Source organism: Lissotriton helveticus, chromosome 5_1 (assembly GCF_964261635.1).
Source record: "Lissotriton helveticus chromosome 5_1, aLisHel1.1, whole genome shotgun sequence".
NCBI lineage: Eukaryota > Metazoa > Chordata > Amphibia > Caudata > Salamandridae > Lissotriton > Lissotriton helveticus.
The window spans coordinates 648597397-648619396 of NC_136065.1; the positions used below are offsets into that span (position 1 = coordinate 648597397).

The 22000-nt window shown below is 46.2% G+C and overlaps 1 protein-coding gene across 1 annotated transcript in view; it reads left to right on the forward strand.

The window, feature by feature from the left end:
- PPIH (peptidylprolyl isomerase H) overlaps positions 1-22000 on the forward strand; it is a 204824-nt gene that overhangs the window by 21733 nt on the left and 161091 nt on the right. The gene's annotated exons all lie outside the window — the stretch shown is intronic.

Sequence of the window (22000 nt, forward strand, 5' to 3'; positions counted from 1 at the left end):
TTACTGTTTACAGTTTAGGAAACCTGGGAGAAATCTATCTTTGTCTACTTTGTCCCATTTCAGAACATAACCATTCTTCATAGCTAGGACCATGTTTGGAAAAATATATGGCTGTGATTTGTGTCTTCCCTCATACTTCATTACACAAGAGAGGGAAGCATGGTCTCTAAATTGTGAGAAGGTCACCTCTGTCTTGGTTAGTCGGGCACAGATGAATTCTGAGACTATAATATAATCAATCGTGGAGCCCTTTTCTGAGCTCCCGTATATTTTGACCAGACATCCTAGCTAGGGTCCACCGTATTAATTATTGCTAGATTCATGCTGATCAACAGCCTATTGAGAGAATCCCCATATTCACTGTATTCTAAGTGGGTGATGGTATCTCCCTCCTTATCTGTTAACCCGCGTTTGGGCTTCTGTAGCTTTTGACAGTAGTGGGCATTAAAATTGCCCATCCCAAGTACGTTCAGAGGTTTGGGGTGATGAAAACCATTGTCGTTGGAGACTTTATCCAGTGACCGTGCCACCACTAATCCTTTATGGGTGCCGGAGTAGCATGCTACTCTCCGGAAAAAAAAACTTCAACACCCCATCAGGGGTAACAAGCATTATATAAATGCAAACCTTTTTTCCATCTTCTATCCCTCTGCTATCCTTTATCCAAATTGATTAATATCTACCACTCAAATTACTTTCATATTTCACTATACTAAATGACCACTAATCCTTATGGGCTCTGGAGTAGCATGCTACTCGCTAAAAAATGCTTCAACACCCCTTACGGGGTAACAAGCGCTATATAAATGCAAAACTCTCTTCCCTCTTCTATCCCTCTGCTATCCTTCTCAATCCAAATTGACTAATATCCACCACTCAAATGACTATCATATTTCACTATACTAATGCACCACTAATCCTTTATGGGTCCTGGAGTAGCATGCTACTCGCCGAAAAAAGCGATTCAACGCCCCATCAGGGGTAACAATCGCTAAATAAATGCAAACCTTTTTCCCTCTTCTATCCCTCCGCTATCCTTCTGAATCCAATTAACTGACTAACCTAACTACCACTCAAATTACTTTCATATTTCACTATACTAATTCAACACTAATCCTTTATGGGTTCCAGAGTAGCATGCTAGTCGCCGAATAAGCGTTTTAACGCCTTGTCAGGGGTAGTAAGCGCTATATAAATGCAATTACAATGCATTACAATACAATACAGAGACATTGTGAAACATTAAATAGTAGATCAGGGAGTGTAGTATCAATTTGCACATCATCAAATGCTTAGTGCTTTAAGCAATTTAGACAAATTAGAACTAGAAAGATTTTGAGCTCTGGTGGAGCATGTTTTTAGATAATGTGCCTTGCCTTTGAAAATTAACTATTGGGTTTACTTCCTACAGATACAGAAAGCACCGGAAATTGCCATATACAAGCAAATATCCGGAAACTGGCAAACTGAAACTGCCTTCCAGATTCACTTGCAAGTCCTAAAAAAGAAATCGGTCAATTTTAATTTTACCGTATTACGAAGATCTAATTTTAGGCGCATATAATTATATGCCCAATGGCAGGTATTTTATAAACCGGCGCTCTTAAATAAAAGTAATTCAGATAAACCATTTAATGGCTTTAGATGTCAGGAGAAAGGTACTTGCCTACATATAATGTGGAGTTGAAAGTCCTAGGGGTATATTGGGAAAAGGTTTAAACTACCGTTAGCAGCTGTTAATCAACTTAATACCACTGAATGCATTGGCGATATTAACGAGCAGTTTAAGGCATCTAGGGTTAGCATCAAAGGGGCAAGGAGATCCTGGTGTATTGCTATTCTGATTGCAAGATCAGCGATTACCACTAATTGACAATCATCCTATCCTCCCCCTTTTAATTGATGGAAGGACAAATTGGTCATAGTGTATAAAAAAAGAGAACATTTTGGGAAAGTGGGTTGGTGCTCTCAGGATTTTTTTTCCTGTTGTGAATGTTTTGTGAAAATTGTTTGTTAACATTGGTTATATATGTATATGATTTTTGTCAGTGTTTGCTACTTTATGTTATGCAATTTGTAGAACTTAAATGGCATTCCGAAGAAAGCATGTTAAGTCTTCCTCCATGATTTTAAGATCCAAGATGGGAAAAGCTCTTTGTGTTGTAGGTGGATCTCCATTTTTGTATATTTCTGAACCTATAAAAAAAACACAAATCAGACAGTTTAATTTGACTAGTAGTCAGCATACAATCTAAAGCGCAACAAACTTGATCAAGTTGATAAAATCATTCCTCTTAAGATAATTGCAGTAGCTAATAAACATTCCAAACCTAGAAATAAATGTAAATGTAAATGTAAATGTACAGGAATTTATATAGCGCAAATCACCAAGCGGTCTCTAAGCGCTTGCTTAGGGAACCCGTCCTGGTATTCCCCTGTGAGATAACCCCGGCAGGGTATCCACAAGGTGAAAGCCAGGCATCCCACCGCGAGGGGCCGTTGTGGAGATTAAGCAAGCTATTGCCCAGAGTCGCAGAGTGTGAACCCGTAAATCGAGTAGGCACCGGAGCGAGAATTGTCGAGTCCATGGACATTTTAGGACTCAAGACCCCGCCGAGCCGGGAATTGAACCCTGGTCCCAGGCTGACCTCTGCTTCCAGGTCTGCCTCCTCTAACCAGTGAGCCACACTTCTCCAGAAATAGCTGATAACAAAGGAAAATCTAGGACATCGAAGGCTTTTGCACACGGAATTCAATTTTCTAGCGCACAATATTCCATGTATGTTCCAAACGGACCACTTTACTGATTCTCGTATGAAGCAGGAGTTATTCTGTCACGTGCTGATTAAAGCATTGACGACACTCTCGTCATTCTGACGATCCAGCGTATACCTCGACCCGATACCGTGTACACGAGAATCAGTAAAGTGGTCCGTTTGGAACATACATGGAATATCGTGCGCTAGAAAATTGAATTCCGTGTGCAGAAGGCTTCGATGTCCTAGAGTTTACAAGAGGATATATTTATAGCAGAAGGGATTATCCTGTGGTACTTTACAACAAAGGTCCAACCTGCTTTTGTGATAAAAGCCCTGAAGAAGCCCGTGTTGGGCGAAACGCGTTGGCTGTGGATGCACTGAAATGAAATAAAATATTTATGATCTTCACAAATCTGCGTGAACGTCCATCACTCCTGTCTTCTCCATTGTGAAATTGAATGGCATTTTTAGCTGGAAATTGTGAATTGAACGTTGCCTCTCCAACTTTGTGTTTAAAGGCTTGTATTATAGAAAACCAAGATAGGTGGCTGGTTTTAGGAGGTGGGCAACAGTTTTTACAGCATCTTGAACCAATTAATTGAAAATACTGGTAGATAGTGCGGTGTTTATCTCTGCCACCCATTCTCTTGTCAAAAATGTTACAAAAAATATCTGGGCATAACATTTGACTACTGAGGGTCGTTTCATGATCGATCACACACTTGCTTTAGAAATAAAAGCCAAGTCTGAGTCATGCGTTTGTCACTGCAAATTAAAACTTAGTACCCGTCGCCTGTGGCATTAACCAAGGTTATGAAAAGTAAGCTACAATCAACTTTGTCATAAGAACTATCCACACTGCCAGAATCATTAGCATAATTGATTAATACCCTAACTTGCAGAGCTGCAGGTGTGTTTTTCGTCTCCAGCTAAACGCTTCACAATCGCATATTAGGTTGATGTTTTGTCTGTTTAATCAATCAATTCAAACTTTATTTCGGCAAATGCTGCCATAAAAGCTCAATAATACAACATTTATAAATGCCACAACATAAAATAACATAATAAAGTTTTAAAACAATTTCAGTAATTGCTCTCTAGCGTTTAAACCCTGAGTAACAAGAGGATGTCAATATAAAGGACACTGCCCCTCTAAAGGTTAACCTTTAGGGACAATTAGGCATAATCAGGCATCTCAAGTGAGGTCAGTTCTTAGCAGCAAATTAGAGGATATCATCGTATAATACTAAACATTTAAAAATATAAATAAGCTAACAGTGAAGGTTTGAAGAGTTAATCATCGATTAATACCATTTAAAATCAGGAAATTGATCATGAATAAAACAACACCATCTCAGAACTCTGTCCTAGCATCTCACTAAACATCTGCGTTTGCACCACATTGCAAATAAATATTTTGTTATAGCAACAACAACAACTGGGTGCGTATCATGCTTTAGTAATCTGAAGACCTCTATAGTTTCTTAATCCTAAATTCTTGCATAGTTGGAGAATCCATTTGGATCTTGCTGGATGATATGCTGGGCAAAAAAAGGTCACATGGATCTCCGTCTCTTCTGACTCATTGCACCCGGGGCATAGTGATTTATTGGCACCCACCCACCTATTAGTAAATGCATAGAGGGGGAGCGTCCCATGCCTGAATTGAAGAAACAATTTCTTGGCTATAAGAGGTTGAATCAGATCTAAAGCCGGCTCCAGGCTATGTTATGTCCAAGAACCTGGAGGTTAGACTAGATGACTCAGTCGATTGAATAATTCTTGTCAGTCTAACTCTTTCAAAGCAGAGGTTAGTGACTGTTTGGAAGTAGCAGGACATGACTCCTCAGGGACAGACCACAAGTCATTTCTCCCTATTTTGCTAAAAGTGTCACGAATAAAGGGCAGCCAGGGAATCTTCCCTGCTCCCAAAATTGACATAACCGATTTAAGTTCCTCTCTGTAATCTTCCAAGTCTGGCGTTGGCTATGTAGCCAACGCCAGTAGAGGAGTGGGCGAGAGGTGATCAGGTCAGCAATGGGAGCAATGCCCAGATCCATCCTCAATGGAATTAAAGGGATGCTTTGTGGAAGACCCAAGAGTTGCCTTAAAACGTTATTTTCTGTCCCAGTTAGGGTGTTAATTGGACAATGACCCCAAAGTTCAGCACTGTATAAAGAGGCTCCCCTGGTTTGAACTTTATCTATTTCTGCAGGGGGGCCAATAACCTTTACGGCACAGCTTCTGTGGACTTTTAAAATCCCCCCACTTGCTTGAATTAGTTTTAGATTTGCCTTGGTAATCTGCGGCCCCCATTCCATTCTCTCATTCAGGGTGATGCCCAAATAATCAAAAACAGGCACCCTTTCTAGTGGCCTAGAATCCATTTTAGGGTGTGGGCAGTTGGTAGAGTCGGCATGGAAGACCATGTACTTTGTTTTCTGAATGCTAACCTCCAGATTCCTTTTCTTTCAAAACAAGCTGAATTCCTCTAGGACACGCTGCATCCCCATAGGTGTTTTAGGTGGGAGCAGTGTGTCATCCGCAAACATTAAGGCTGGTATTCTGTGGTTAGCAAGTTTTGGAGAGTCTATGTCCTTAACAGCTAAAAGATCCTTTATAAGCCCGTTTAGGAAGAGGGAGAAAAGAGTTGGTGCAAGCACACAACCTTGTCTCACACCCTTCTCTACGGGGAATGGAGCTGAAAGTTTCCTGCTATTCCTGAATCCTATTTTGGCAAAGGTACCTTCATGTAAGCGTTTAAGGTACACTGGGGCCCCCATGTCAAGCAGTAAACCCCACAATTGGTCTCGATCTACCACATCAAACGCGGATTTAAGATCCATGAATGTTAGGTAGAGAGAGCCTCCCTCCAGCAGTACAGTTTTCCAGTAGATTAGTTGTAGTCTCAACAACTGGTCTATAGTTGAGGTTTTGGACCTAAAACCTGCTTGTAGGGTAGTAAGTATACTATGGTCGTCCATCCAGCTCTGCAATCTTCCCAAGAGAACAAAGGGCAAAAATATTTTGTGTTACATCTATTAGGCTAATAGGCCTATAATTTGCCGGTTCTAAGGGAGAGCCTTTTTTATAGATAGGAATGATCTCAGCACCTGCCCACGTTTGAGGGGTTGTCAAGCCATGGAGAATTGCCTTAAAGAGGCACTGCAGATACGGGCCCCAGATTACCAATTCAGATTTGAACAGGTCTACTGGGATCCTATCCAATCCGGGTGCCTTATTTGGAAGGACTTTGGCCAGGACCACTATGACCTCAGCCAAAGAACAGGGAGGTATATCTGCCTGGGGGGACATGGATAAAATCAATGGCAGGCATACCCGTCTCGACGACTCCTGTTTGGGGCTTAGAATACAGCAGTTCAAAGGGAGATCGCCAGACCTCCTCCCCAAGGTTGGGCTCAATTGCATTCCTGCCCTCGGGTTTCCATTCTTCACCAAGTTCCAAAACCCTCTTGGGTCTTTATCGTCTAGGGCATTCTTAATGGCCTGCCATCTGTCAATTTCCCATTCGGATTTTGCATCTAAAATGTCACCCTCTCGAAGTTTTGTCAACAGGGCATTTTTTGCTTCTCTACATGCCCTATTATACCAGGGATTATTACTTCTTTGTTCATTCTTTTTATGGGTTGATACGCTAAAAAAAACTGAGCGAGGTTAGTGACCATAGCCAAATAGTTTTCCCCCAGCATCTCGAAAAAATCAGGGGCACCGCTGTTATCTACAATTGAGCTTGCCTTAACTAAAAAGGGTATAATAGATTCATACAGGGAAGCCATAGCCTCTGGGGATTGTAAAAATGTTCCCCAGCAAATTCTTCTGCCTCCATTGATAGCAATTAAATCAGAAGGAGGCGGGGTAGTCACGAGCTGTCCCACTGCCGATTGGCACCAATCCAAAGTGGCAACCAGCGGATTGTGATCACTTTCGGCACAAGACTGCACCAGAAAGTTCACAATCCTATGCCGAATTTCCACCTTCACCAAAATATAGTCAATTGTGGCTTGACCATTCCTTTCAAAGGTATATTTCCCTAGATTATCAGCAAACAGGCGACCATTACATGCCCTCAATGAATAACTGAGAGTAAGTGAGGTCAGCTGCAGAACTAGAGGGTCTAGCCCTTCATCGGGTAATGGTTACACTTTGGGAATCCCCACGTTGAATCCTCATCACTCGTAATAGGATGAGGTAAAGCATTCAAGGGTTCAAAGTGGCAGTTGAAATCCCCACCAATGATAGGAAAAACTTGTTCAGGCAACATCGAGAGAAGGGCGGATAGATAGTCTAGCGTCTGCGATGTCTGCCCATACCTAACAGGATGAGAATAAACGTTAATAATGGGCACCTTTGGGAAATTGTCAAGGGAAAGAATAATACATAAAATATCAGGGCAATGGGTTTCTATCGCCTTAACTGAGCAGTCCAGATGGACGCCGTCCCAAATACCCAACCCCCGATGGTCTTCCCCTATACCCATGTGCCGCTTCTTTACAGTATGTTGCAAACCCAACTCTATGCAAAGGTTTCAGGGCCCAAGTCTCCTGAAATAAGCAAATCTCATGGGTGTCGATGAATTCACCCCAATCGGGAAATCCATTTTAGCACTCAGCCCGGCAATGTTCCAGGACAACAACCTTAGCCCTTGTAGTGTTTGAACCTTAATATTCTGTGTGTCTAAAATGGAGTCCCCTCTCTCATGGGCCACAGACAAGATCTCCTCATCATGGCCGGCAGTGGTTTCAGAAATGGCCTTATAGTGTATAGCAGCTTTCCCATTAAAATTCTCCATTAGTGCCAAATCATTACCCAACTTCGGAAGATAATCAGAAACCACAGCTCCCAGATGCCTTTGAGCTTCTATGACCTGGGATAAGGAAGTGGTTTCCCCACATTCAATCACATTAGACTTGCGCATCACCCTGCCGGGCAATGTACAGACTATAACCTCCTTAATATCATCAATCGGTCCCTTAGAGGATTCTTCACTCACCAATTCCCTGCTTGGGATCAATGTCTGATCATGGGCCACAACACCCTCACCAACAGGGGGCACGCCTAGCCGTTGGGCCTCAGGAATTAGATGATGATTACTGGTGATCAGTCAGTCTACCTGATCTAGAACACTAAGGGCCATATGTATGTAGCCCAATACCGGTCGGTATCGGCCGTAATTACCGAATTTCGGCCGTTACCGACCGGTATTTAGGGTTTGAGATGTAGGAGGCAGGTTTAAGGATTCGGTAATTACTGATTCCTTAGGGAATCGGTGAAATACCGATTCCTTATTTTGAGGAATCGGTAATTACCGAATCCAAAAAGCTATGTAGGAGGCACTCAAGTGAGTGCCTTCTTGCATTCAGGATTCATTATTTACCACCAACTACAAGTTGGTGGTAAATATCGAAAACCTTTAAAAAAGCAATTTTGTGCTTTTTTAAAAGTGCCACGTGGCAGACATACATGCCCTTAGGGCATGTATTTGTGCCACATGTGCACACACGCACGATTCAGGGGTGCAACAGGGTGTCAAAATGACACCCTGCCACCTTTGAATATGTGCCCCCTATTACCGATTCGGTATTTACCGAATCGGTAATAGTGAATGGCTTCGCATTAATTCCTATAGGCCTACAGACTCATTGGAATGAATGGGAATTACGGAATCGGTAAATATCGATTCTTAAATACCGAATTGCACCGATTTGGTAATATTTACTGAATTGTTTCCTACATACCATTTACCATTCTGAAATACCGAATCGGTAAAATTCGGTATTTTAGAATCGGTAAATGAAGATTACCTACATATGGCCCCAAATCTGTTACTTACTGGGAAGACAACTGGTAGGGTGGTATTGTATGTGCAACACCCGTTATATACACTTCCTACCTGAGCTCTTGGGTCCCAACTTTCCCAGTTTTTTCATGGCTTGCCCCTTCTCTCTAATGGTGAATGAAAAGGAATGGCAGCATAAAAATAGGTTAAAGGGAGGGACTGTATCTGGGTTGGTGACCGTGTCAGGTGCCAATGACATATGTGTTCTATCGTCCGCCTGTCTCTAAAGTTGATCAAGATTCAATCGCCCTCAATATGTTTCTTTCTTTGCCCCAGCCAGTTTACTCTGAGTTTCACTGTATACTGCGGTGGAAGTGGCCTGTTAGTGTTTAGCCAGTGGGTAAATAATTTTTTTTTTTTTAAAACAAATTCTATTTTGTCACGGTACATATAGGGTGCATAGCTCCGTAACCCGGAGACTGTTGCACACATCAATAATACAACAAAAATGACGGTGACGTTTGGTCATGGCAAAACTGTAACAGAACAATCCCTTCCCCCACCCCCCGATTGCACTCATGCCGCCCCAGAACAAAGATAACGTCCCTGGGACCATACACCAAGTCCATCAACAACCTCCCACAGCTCTGCCGTCACACGCCCATCAGTCTGGCAGGCGAACATTTTCCTCCGGCGGCGGATCCAGGTCCAATCCCCGATAGTCTGCCCACCGTTTCCAAATCTTGTAATGTTTACGGGGGCACCCCCTGGCAATGAAGACGGGCTGTTCAAGCCCCATACAAAAATCCAACCCATTCCTCCAGGCAGCCAATGACGGAGCCCGGGTAGCCTTCCACGCCCTAGCAATATCCCTCTTTGCCAGCGTAAGCCCTAACAACAAGAGGTGTCGCTTGTATCTATTGCTCCCAACTCCCTCCATGACATGTAACAGGGCCAAGCGCGTCGTATAGGGAAGCTGCCATCCCAGCACCTCCGATAAGCAGGAGAACACCCCCCTCCAAAAGCGGTGCAGCGAGAGACAGCTCCAGACCGTATGCAGAAAATCACCCTCCTCTGACCTACACCGAAGACACTCCGGGTACCCAATCCACAAACGCAGTCTCGTAAAATACACTCGATGTAGATATTTGAATTGTATCAGTCGCAGGCGGGTGGCTATTGCTGACCCCCGGGGGCTCGCTAATGCCTCCCCCAATCTTCCTCTTCCATTTCACCCACCTCCCTCTCCCATGCTGTCTTGAGCCGCTACAGATTCGCAGAACAATGAATGGCCAGTGTTTGATATATGCGGGAGATCTTACGGTCTGGCAGTTCCCCCATAAAGACCTTTGCTTCAATGGGACTACAGTCGGGGAGAGATTCTAGGCCCTCCAGACTGGGCGCCAACGCGTGTCGGAACTGCAGATAACTAAAGAACTGTGAGCGTGGCATTCCATACTTGTCCCGTAGCTCTTGGAAAGACTTAAGCGTCAGATCAGTCATCACATCCCTGAGGACCGAGATTCCAATAGAATCCCATCCCTGAAAGCCCTGCAAGGCCGCTAGTTGAGGCAGACGCCCGTTGCCCCAGAGAGGAGTCTCCCGGGTCAGGCCATTCCACCACCCCATCCTGCTCTGGGCCCGCTGCCAGACATGAAACACCACCTGCGTGACTGAGGGCAGGAGACTCTGAAGTAGTGCGGCGTACAACAGTGTATACAGGGGTTTGTTGTCCATTAGGTGCCGCTCCACCCCGTAGGCAGGATCACCCCTATCGCCGTACCACCAGTCATTTAGGACCAGTAGATGTGCTGCCTGGTAGTAGGAGAGGACATCCGAGGTAGCAAGACCACCCGTGAACGTAGACAGAAAACAGGTACGAAGAGCCACTCTGACAGCGCCCCCCCCCCACCCCACAAGAACCCTCCCAGCGCCGAATTGACTTGCTGAAACCAACGGGTGGAATCTGGTAAGGATGATTTTGTAATTGATATAGGAGACGGGGAAGCGCAACCATCTTGAAGATAGCCGACCTGCCATATCGTATCCTGTTTAAAACCCTGTGTCTGGTCTATTGGGCTCTGGCAAGAAACAGGCTTATAGGAATTGGGTCTATCCTGTCCTGTTATAGCCCTTGCAGGAACTTACGTTCCTCTAACAAGGCTCTCCTATCAGTCCCGCGTATCCGAAAAGCTAGATGGGGAGGCAAAGCCTTTTCCAACCTGGCACCCAAGTGGTGGAATGTTCTTCCTATAGAACTTAGGGCCCTCCCTACTCTGCAGCTATTCAGAAAGGCCCTGAAGACCCGTCTTTTTGTGCGCGCATATCTGTAGTCTGATTTGCCATTTTTTTATTTATTTTGTTAGGCGCCTTGACACCTTAGGGTTTTAGTTGCGCGTTATAAATTATTTTCATTCATTCATTCATTCATATAGCGTCAGGGGCATGCAAGACCACACCTTAAGGTCCTCCCGGGTGCGATCCCACACTGGGGCCAGATTACGGTCTCTGGATACCGCCGGGACATCAGACAGAAAGACCCCTAAATACTTCAAACCATCCAATGCCAGTTGAAGCGCCGAGGCACACTCACCCACCCTTGATCCACCCCCTAACACCCACAATGTGGACTTGCACTCATTCATATATAGCCCAGAGGTCTCACCAAATATCTGAAGGATGCGCATCAGCCGCGGCCTGACCTGTCTAAGTCAGTAAGGAAAAACAGGACATCATCCGCGTATAGTGCTATTTTATCCATTAGACCTGGTGCCTAACAGAAACCCCGAAGCTGGGCATCGATCCGCACCCAGACCGTCAGCGGCTCCATGGCAAGCGCAAATAAATAAGGGGAGAGGGGGCAGCCCTGGCGCGTTCCCCGTCGTATCGAGAAGGAGCGAGATATCGCCCCACCTACCCACACTGACGCCGTGAGGCCCGTATAGAGCAGCTGCAGATAAGCCAGGAAGCGCGGACCAAGATTCCGCAGCAGAGCCAACAGGTACACCCAACTCAAGGAATCAAAAGCTCTATCCATGTCGGACAGTAGCAATGCTGCTGGCTCCCCAAGCCGCCCACTGTCCGACACCGCAACATGCACACGTCTAATGTTATGGCGGGTCGCCCTCTGAGGCATAAACCCAGCCTGGTCCGGATGCACCAATGCTGTGATGTGTGGCTTGAGCCGGTTAGCCAAGGCCTTGGCTAACACTTTTACCTCAACATTAAGAAGGGAAATGGGGCGATACGATGTATGTTCCTCGGGGGGTCTGCCCGGTTTGAGAAAGACGACCACCTCCGCATGTCTCCAGTCCGGGGGAAGCAAGCCGCGCCCCCTCGCCTCCTCCACCACCGGCCGATAATGAAGGGCTAGTTGCACGAAAAGCGCTTAAAAAACTCACTGGGGAAGCCATTGGGACCCGATGCCTTTCCGGGGTTCAACTCCCCGAGGGCCGTACCTAGCTCATCGTCCGATAGAGGCCTATCCAATTGCTCCCGTACCTCATCCGAGACGGCCTTGGGGGGAAGATCATCAATAAACTTCTCTATAACCTCTACCATAAGACACTCCTTCGGCGCATACAGGGCCTCATAATATGTGGCAAAGCTCTCCGCTATAGCTGGGGATTTGAGAATTGGCGCCCCTCTCGGGTCAAGAACCCACGGTAGTGGCTGGGCGTGGAGGGTGCCCTGACACAGATGATGCAGCATCTTGCTTGACTTATCTCCCCACTGATAAACCCTGCTACGTGTTGCAAGCCAGGCTTGCCGAGCCTCATCCAACAGCACCGCTGCCTAATGTTGCTGAGCCAACACTAGCTGCCTAGCCTCCTAGCCAGGCCCCCATTGGCCTCCCGACCTCTGCGTTCCAGCACCTCCATGTCTGCCTTCCGGCGCACCAGATCCTCCCGCCGCTTCCTCTGCGCAGCCACACACCAGGAAATGTCCACACCCCGGAGGGTGGGTTTTAGCGCCTCCCAAAGCACCGCTGGAGACCCAACTGCTCCCACATTAGTCGTCAGGTAATTATCTATCTCTCTGGTCAAGCGTTCCCGATAATCCTCTTTCTGTAGTTGCCACCCGACATACGCCATCTGAGCGGCTGCCGTTCCGGACCAATCAGAAAGGTGAGAGCAACAGGTGAGTGGTCCGACAAAGCGCTGGGCAGGATGTTCGCTGATAACACCCTGGAAGTACCCTGGGGACAAATATGTAGTCTAACCTCGAGAAGGAGTCATGGGAACTGGAAAAGAAGGTATATTCCCCGCGAGGGCATGCAGGTGTCTCCATACATCTGTCCAATCTAACCCTGTCACTAGGGAGTGTAATTTGGTAGGAGGTCCCCCCCCAACAGCATCACTGCTCCTCCACCTATCGCGATCTAACTCCATTACATCATTCCAGTCGCCTCCAATAATAGAGAATGTGTCCGGCATATCTCCCCATAATGAGCAGTTCCACCAAGGACCACTGCAGTGGCGGTGGGGCGTACACGCTACCCAGCGTCAACACATCGCCTCCAACCATGCCCTGTATAAACACATACCTTCCCTGTGCATCTGACCAGAGCTTCTCATGCACATATGAGACCCTGCGGTGAATCAATATCGCTACCCCCGGGAGCCCCGTGTGAACCCTGAATGGAATACTTTGTGGGAACCATATCGCTGCAAGCAAAGAGCTTTAGTGCCCAATAAGTGCGTTTCCTGGAGTAGGAGCACGTCGGTCGGCCCCAGCTCTCTTTGCATAATGGAGAATGGCCCCGCTTGACCTTATCCATGGCCCCACGAACATTCCAACTAATTACATGGAGGGATCCAGGAGTTACCCTCCCTCCCATCTCTGTGCTAGACATGTCTATGAACTTACATCTGCATGGCCTATGCATGTTACCCAAAGCGTACAAACTATTACTAGCAATCAGCATGAGTGTGCAATCAAACTAAGAACAGAACCCCCCCACCAGTCCCCCAACCCCCCCCCCACCCCCCCCCCCCCACCCCTCGCAAACGTTGAAGTATCTGTCGCGGTCGGCTAGGAGACATGTCCCCAACAGGGGGACAGGAACCATATCTTCCAATGGATCCCCAACTGGTCACCCATAACACTCGGGCCCTACCCCTTTCGGCCCCCCCACCGCGTACCCGGGTTACCAACCCGTATATGCACCTAACTGGACATCAGCACCCAGTCATTCAAGTCCCAGTCTCCGTAGAGCCCACAAATCAGTCCGCTGAGGCCTGATTCTCCGGAGACCGGCCCTCCTGCCGCAGGACAGAGCTGGATAGAGACCTCCGCCTAGACCTCGACCTCCGACTGCCTACACGTTGGCCTTGGGAGCCCATACGGGCTACCTCGCTTGACGATGAATCTGAATCTCTGCAGGGCGGCGTGTGAACTCGCACTCTCACAGTCTCATCAGTCCATTTAAAAACCTCCTCAGGAGAGTGTGCGAGATCGGTAGACCACTCTCAAGCAGGCCAAATATAGTAGTGCATATTGGAGCTACAGGTCGCAGAGGCTGGCGTTGGCCGCCATGAAGAACTGTCGCTGTTGCTGCACCAGGCGCGTGTAATCCGGAAATATAAAGATATTGGTGTTGTCCCAGGTTATGGATTTCTTGGCTCTGGCCTGCTGTAGGATGATATTGCGGTCCATGTAGAATTTAGCAATAATCGGCCTCGGGCGAGCCCCTTGGGGAGGCTTCTGCATGAGTGCCCTATGAGCCAGCTCCACCACAAAGCAGCGGGAAAGAGAATCAGGGGGGAGCCCGCTCTCCAGCCACTGCGTCAGAAAACGCTCCCCACTCCCCCCCTCGCAGCCCTCCGGGAATCCCACGAAGCGAAGGTTGTTCCGTCGAGCCTGCCCTTTGGCATCCTCCACACGCAATGTTAGACCTTTTGGTATTTTCTCCATGGCCGCCACCTTGTTCTTCAGGGTTGTAACATTGTCCTCTACCTCTGAGATGCGGGTCTCTGTCCCCGTGATGCGCTCCAGAGCATTGCGCAAGTCCTGTCTCAGCAGCATGACGTCTGAGCCAACTGCCCCGATCTTGGCGTCCAGCATATCTCTGGACTGGGTAATGGCCGCCATGAGCGCCGCATTGTCCGGAATCTGGCCTTGCGATCCCGAAGCACCTGCCGCAGCCCCGGCTCCCGTGAACTTGTCGATGGTGCCCTGTCTGGGGTTACCTCTGCCGCCCTTATCACGCGTCATCTCAGCTCAGTGGGTGTTGACGCTAGTGACCAGAGGGCGACGTCGCGAGGGGCCAAGCGAATGACAAGCCTACACGTGGGAATCAAGTTCTCTGATCAGGCAATACACCCTCCGGGCCCCGTCCGCTGATTACTTCTACCCCAAGGGCCCGCAATATGGCCGCCGGTCCAACCTTCACCTCAATCCCTGTGGGCCTCGCTGCGCGTGGATTATGGCCCGATCCGGCCACCGACAAGCTCCACGGACCCCGGAAACTTCCAAGGGGCCCGCTGAGAATATGACAGGCTCCGAGCCCAAGGGTACTCCTATCCCCGCCGCTCCGGAGTCCTTCTGGGCGGCAGAGCACGAGGTGTCCAACATGCAGCGCACACCACCACCTCCAGGCTGGTTCAGGGCTCCCGGTTACGCAGCATGGACTGCCAGGTTCTCTGTGGCCCTTGGGGCACCACTCCACCGCCTTCACTGCAGCCCGACTCGGCTGCCGAACATCAGGGTACCCCCGGGGCAGGCAAGGATGTTAGTGGGGGGGAGCGCAGACCAGACCCCTCAGCACCTCCACCCACACCCCCAGCTGGACAATCCACTCAACGCTGCCCCGGAGCTCCGCTACTCTGCTGCTACTCATTGATGGCCTCCTCTCTCTGGGACTCCAGCACCACAGCCCGGGTCATCCACCAGTACACCCCTTCTCACACCGCTGGCCACCTCGATCCGGGTTCCCCCCAGCGTCACGTGCCCTCGGGGTGAAAAGGGAAAATCCGGCGCTGGCGCTGCGCTCTGATCTTCAGTCGCACCGGGGGCACCCCCAGTCAGAGCGCCGTCACTCGGGTCACCGCCGGCGGCTAGGCCGACTACTCGACGCCCCGGCTGCACTCGGGCCGATTCCCGCCCGGCCGCTCTACTACGCGGGACTGCAATTGCCGCCGCAGCACTGCCTCAGGATGTTCCGCGGACGGCGGAGAGCCACTTGATCGTCCTCGAGGTCGTCCTTTCTCCTGGCACACTACAATTAATGTCCAGAGGCAGGATATAGGATAAGGATATTAAAGGCTGGTCGGAGCGCAGTTAAGCAGCGACCGCCATGTTCTCTGGCCAAGCCACGCCCCGGGTACATTTATTTTTGAGGTCAGAATATGACTCCTCTTTACCATGTTCCAACACAGGGACCCCAGCTAATACAACAGCATACAGGATTGATGCAGGTGGTAGATCTTTACATGGCAGGCTAGGTTTCAATACACCATGGCTCAGAGTACTCCTATGGGAGGCATGAGTTTAATCTTTTCTCAATGGTTCGTGGGCCAGACCACCCCCCTCATTCGGTATCACTAGATTCATATTCTCAATAATTTCTTCCCCCCCATGTGTCACATTGCCAAAATTCACAATAGTGTTAGCCTCAAAATTCCCACTAGAAGAAGGTAAAGGTAAATTAGAAGGGAGTGGGATAGATGGACTAATGGAGGCAAGGGGGTTACATAATACATTAACCCAAAGTCCCCCGCATTGGCTTAATGTTATTAACATGGTTAAGTACAGACGTTGGTTCGAAGTGCAAGAGTCTTTCCTCTATTGAAGAGAGTCTTTCAAGAAGTGGTAGGAACGATTTAGTAAATATTGCTTCCATTCTAGTCCAAAAACCCGATACGATTTGGGTCAGATATGCATCACCCACATTTGGAATAGTCATACCCGCTAAAGAAGTCAGTGAGCAAGTTTCAGGTATAGTTGGCACTTCTGCGATTTCCGTTATTCCGGTCCTTGTAGATTTTTAAATTTTTGCATTTTGTTGTCTCTGGGGACTTCCACCCCGCTTTCTCTTTGTTGGCGGTTCTCGCGGTTGAACCGCCACTTGTGACGAGGAACTATAAGCAGACCTTGTTAAACTCGGGGAAATGCACTACTAGCAGACTCTTTATTTGCAGGAATGACATGCGAGGTCGTTGATGCAGCTTCCAAAGATGAAGAAGTGTTTGCTGGACTCACTAAATCCTGCAATGGCTGGTTAACGCCTCCTGCAGAGGCAGGGAGATCAATAACCGAGACTATAGGTTGCTCAGGTGACCTTACGTACATTAGCCCGCCCAAAGATGAGCGTTTAGACAGCATAGGGTCCAGCGATAAATGCCGTTCAGTCAATTCAATTTCGTGCGCCAGTACCGATGTCGCTCTAATTAGGAACTGGTCCAGTGTCCCCAACACTGACCCACCCGTAGTAGAGTTCATCCCATTTCCTCCTCTAGAAGTCATCGTGATTTTATAACCAACCCTACAACTGGCCCAAAGGTCATAAACGCCAGATAAGGATAGTAACACAAATGTACAAACAGTCTTATGAACACTAACCTTAAGGTGCAAGATCGGTCAGAGGAGGGGCCCGGCCCATCCTCTTCCGTTCTCAAATGGGCCCGGGCTTGGCCCGGCACGGGCCCGCTCGCGTTTCGCGCAGCGGGTGCCGCGAGGATTTAAGTAGGGCTGGTGGGAGGGGCTGATGCGCCTCAGGTGGTGCAGGCAAAGTGTTCCTGGGACCTGTAATCCAAAACGGCAAGCCTCCCGGTCACAATCTCCTCCAGCGATGCGGCACCCGAGGAGTTAAGTAGGGCTGGTGGGAGGGGCTGATGCGCCTCAGGTGGTGCAGGCAAAGTGTTCCTGGGACCTGTAGTCCAAAATGGCAAGCCTCCTGGTCACAATCTCTTCCAGCGATACGGCATCCGCGCAGCGGGTGCCACGAGGAGTTAAGTAGGGCTGGTGGGAGGGGCTGATGCGCCTCAGGTGGTGCAGGCAAAGTGTTCTTGGGACCTGTAGTCCAAAATGGCAAGCCTCACGGTCACAATCTCCTCCAGCGATGTTTAATCAAAAGCCAGATGTAGTCTTATGATAGTCATACATACAACATAGTTTAACTGTGTAACACAATAAGTCCTTACATCTGGCATTTATGACAGCAGTTGAGAAATCTTTTAAGCTTTAAATGTAAACAGGGTACCCAAAATGTATTGTAAACGGTGTCTGCCTATTTACACAGTTGTCAACTTTTGTAGTGATTTCATGTAATCCTACAATAAAGTTTTCATTCAAAACCAATGCTGCTTTCAGCTAACGGTATGTGCACAAAAGTTCAAGAATATAACAGTAACTTGTTAAAAAAGAAAAGAAAATTAGGTTTTCTAGCCCTTGAAGCAGTCACTTCTGACATCGTGCTTATTTGGTCCACAAACTGTCAACCTCAGGTGGTTTAAGTGTCACAGAATCCATCAATTCTCTGGGTGATTATGCTAATTTTTTGAAAACCTGAATACAATTCTGCTTTCGCTTATCAAGAGAGCAACTCAACTGCATGTTAGAGTTTTCCTATGACTATACCTGGGTTTCAGAATTCCTGGTACAATGTAAATGTAGGAAAATACATTCATTTGCTTTGTATCTATATAGGCCATTTGCGTCTTTTAATTACATTATTAATTAAAACTTGGTTTTATAGTGTAGTATTGCCATACCAATTCACTGTAAATAACAGGTGATTATACATGTAGCAGTTTTCTGCTGTTGACTTGTTAGCATAAGATTAATCAAAACAGTAACATCTGCTTATAGAACACCAATGTGTTTTCGATTTTGTTAAAGAACGGTAATGCAGACTCAGTGGCTGTGAATAGCTCCATCACATACACTGGAAACTTGGAATCGGAATGCTTTCTTGATGCAGACATTTACAAGTAGGAATAGAAGAATTTTGCAGGGCACTAGGTAGTCAAATTCTTCGCCCAATCTTTGAGATTTTGTTTCAAAGAAATATGATTGCCAGCATTTGGTATGAACATATCTGGAACCCGCAGGTTACAGTCTTCAAGTATCTTTTACTGACATAATCATTTGTCTTTTGGAGGGTGATAAAATATGTGGCATTGGACTGGTCTCTAGTAGTCTTTGTTATTTTCAAAGTTAAGAAGGTTAGGACTTCATGGACACCTTTCTTTATTTACATTTTTTCCATTATAAACCTGGCCATACATTTTAACCTTCTTTGTGGAGTCTAGTCCAATTTTACTGGTTGTAACCAATTAGTCTGTGTTGTGGAGAAGGCGAACACTATAATAGGCTTGATATAGTTGTCAGATGTGGAGCAGGGTTCAGGAGGAGGTGGTGGGAGTGCCAGTGGGAGTGGCTAAGAAACAGGAGCACAGATGGCCTAATGAAGTACAGTGTCAAAATGTAATGCAAGACTTGCGCCTGCGCAAATTGGAATTGTATAAATCCTTGGCGAAATTCCAGGCCTGGTTCCATACCTCATACTGTTTTTTTGCCTAAAGCAGATATTTGCTAGCACAGAAGCACTACGTGAAAAGTCATTAAGATGACTAACATGTTGAAGTGGTTGCTGTGCTTACTTCAGTGATCTGTATATAACCTGGTGTTTACTAGTTTCAATCAAACTAACACAGCTCAGGGATTTTATGTCACATTGTGGTAACCATTTGCTCTCCACACACTCTCTTTTGAATAGGACAAATTGTATGGCATAAATTGTATTGCTCCTTCCCTTTATTCAATCAACCCTTACTTCAGCTTGGCCAAAGGTAACCTAACCTTATTTAAGTCAGTGGCATGCAGCATTCTTATGCTCTATCAAAAGCATACGTATTTCAAAGCTCTTCTAAAAAGGAATTAAACATCCCAATTTTAGAGCTTAACATAAATCCTGCTTGTGGATTATTATATCAATATCATAAAGTGATCTAGTAAAAGTACCATGATTTTCTACTCCAGTATACACCGAATTTAGTAGATGTCTTTTCAGCTCTCTTTCCATACCCCCAAAACATGCAAATATCTTCTTCTTATAAGATCACGACTTGCATTGTGTGTGACTTTATCCATCTTCAACAACGGCACACTCTTGCTATAATTTGAGCTGCGGTCAGTGGGCGGAGGTATAAAAGAGTGATGGGGTCGAAAAATACCTGGATCTTCTGAACTTTTCCAGTCTGCTAGGAGAGGTATGGTTGGTAGGTCACCATTATTAAAGATTTCTATTTTTTTTTGTCTCAGTTGGTGGTATTTATTCTAGGTATTGGCGCCACAGAGGAAAATCCACCCACGTTATTCTAAATGGATATTTCTTAGGACGGTGCTATAAGGAGAAGAGAACCACACTCCCTCTTCTAGATTAGGCTAGGGCCACACCAAGTTGCAGACTCCCTAGCACACGTTTCATTAGTTCAAGTAGTATACATGTTTTTCCACCATACAACAATCATACATTCATGAATAATGAACTCCTTTTTATTCACGGTTGTCTTTGGTGTTGTTTAATTTCTGGAGACATCACAGCCAACACGTGTTTCGTTGTTAGGGGAATGTAACCCACGACTTTCTCAAGGCTATTCTTCCTTATGTTGTTCTTTAATTGTTGAGGTGATAATTCCAACCCTCAAGGGGTTCTGTTTGGGGACCTTGTTCGTATCTTGTGATTCTTTGAGCTGTAACCAGTGTATTGGTTTTTCGATGGGCAGCTTTCGCTGTCGTTCTTAGTCTTTTAAACTCCGTCCCCTCTGCTGTGTGTGTGAAGCAGTCTCCCCCAAACAGAACCCCTTGAGGGTTGGAATTATCACCTCAACAATTAAAGAACAACATAAGGAAGAATAGCCTAATGAAACGTGTGCTAAGGAGTCTGCAACATTATTAAAGATTTCTACCCTGGAAGATGAGAAAGGGTGGGACCCAACCCTCTAGTAGGATTTTTCCTGTGTCCAGTTTGATCCAGAACCAATTTTGTGCTGTCAGTTCCCACCCAGAAATCCATGGACTTCCTGACGCTTTGGTGGTCCTACATCAAAACACAAGAGCATTGTTCCCTCACATTTACTCAAATTGATGGTTGTGTATGATCCGCACAGTTCTGTGTACATTCCCTAAGAGAGGAGAGGAACGACCCTATTCCCACCTAAGCGAATCCTGTTAACGAAGGTGAAGGGGGTCCAGTCCATTGATAAGCCCTTTCAGTATTTGAGTGTGATGTAGCATCTAGATGTGCGACACCCAAGTGGATCTTTTTTCTGAATATTTGTGATTCTCGATATGTGACGAGGCCATACAGACTGCTGTAGTGTCAATATAATGTATGATAATATGTGTGAGGGAGTGAAATGGTCAAGATCCAGCACCCCATATTAATATGACATTTGTTTGATGAAGTAAATGAAGACTTGAGCATAGTAACTAACTCCTAGTGCACTAGTCTTTATCATCTAATGAATTTAGGTTCCTGTGTCTGATAGCCAAGTGGAGGCGCTATGGTAAATGTATTGAAATATGTGATGAACCCACTTCTGCAAAGGGTTGCAAGTGGCTAAAGACTAACCTTTGTATAAATGAAATTACAGCATGTACTTAATGTTTACTCATCCCACAGAATGAAATCTACCGATAGTTTGTGTTGGGTGTTTTTAAAATCTGAGGAGATAGCCTGGTAAATGTAGTGTAGACAAATTTGGTATTTTGCTAAAGTGGTAGGGGTGATAAAGTCCTGTTACTGTCACTGAGGAAGACTGATCAAATTGAGTTTGACAGTGTTTCAGCAAGTTGGAGTGGTGATGTGTTGGTGATGAGCAATGTTTATCAGCTATTTTTTAAGTTTGCAGTCATTAACAATTGTGCTAAAAAATACTTATCTAGGGCATGCTGGTTTATTTAATCAGCCAAGACGACATACAGTCTCATCTAAAAGAGGAGCCAAACAGCTATAATTTACTACCAAGATTCAGCATCCTCAAACTGTGGAATTTCCGAGGAACGCTTTTCAAATTTTGAAGCTTCTTGTATTACAGTTAAAAAATTTGCCATTATATTTTATATATACTTAAAAGGGTGTCTCATTAGAAAACACCTGTCAGAAATACATCCAAGAACGCTTTGATTAGATCTAAAAATAAAAATTGCCTACTGTTGACCGGTAATAGTCACTTCTGCAACCATAATATTCCCATAGTTCAAATGTAATTTAAGGACACATATGTTGTACCATAAGAAGTGTGTATATTTTAATATGCATATTTATGAATAGTTCTCTAAATTGGCGTGTCAGTGAGTGATATAATGTGAATGTTGTTATTGATGTGATAAAACTGATTGTTGATCCTGAAGAACTCAGCCCCTTTTCTCACTCGGGCAAATGAAAACAAATTATTTATATACTCACATCACTTATCCTCCTTGATGTCACTTGTCT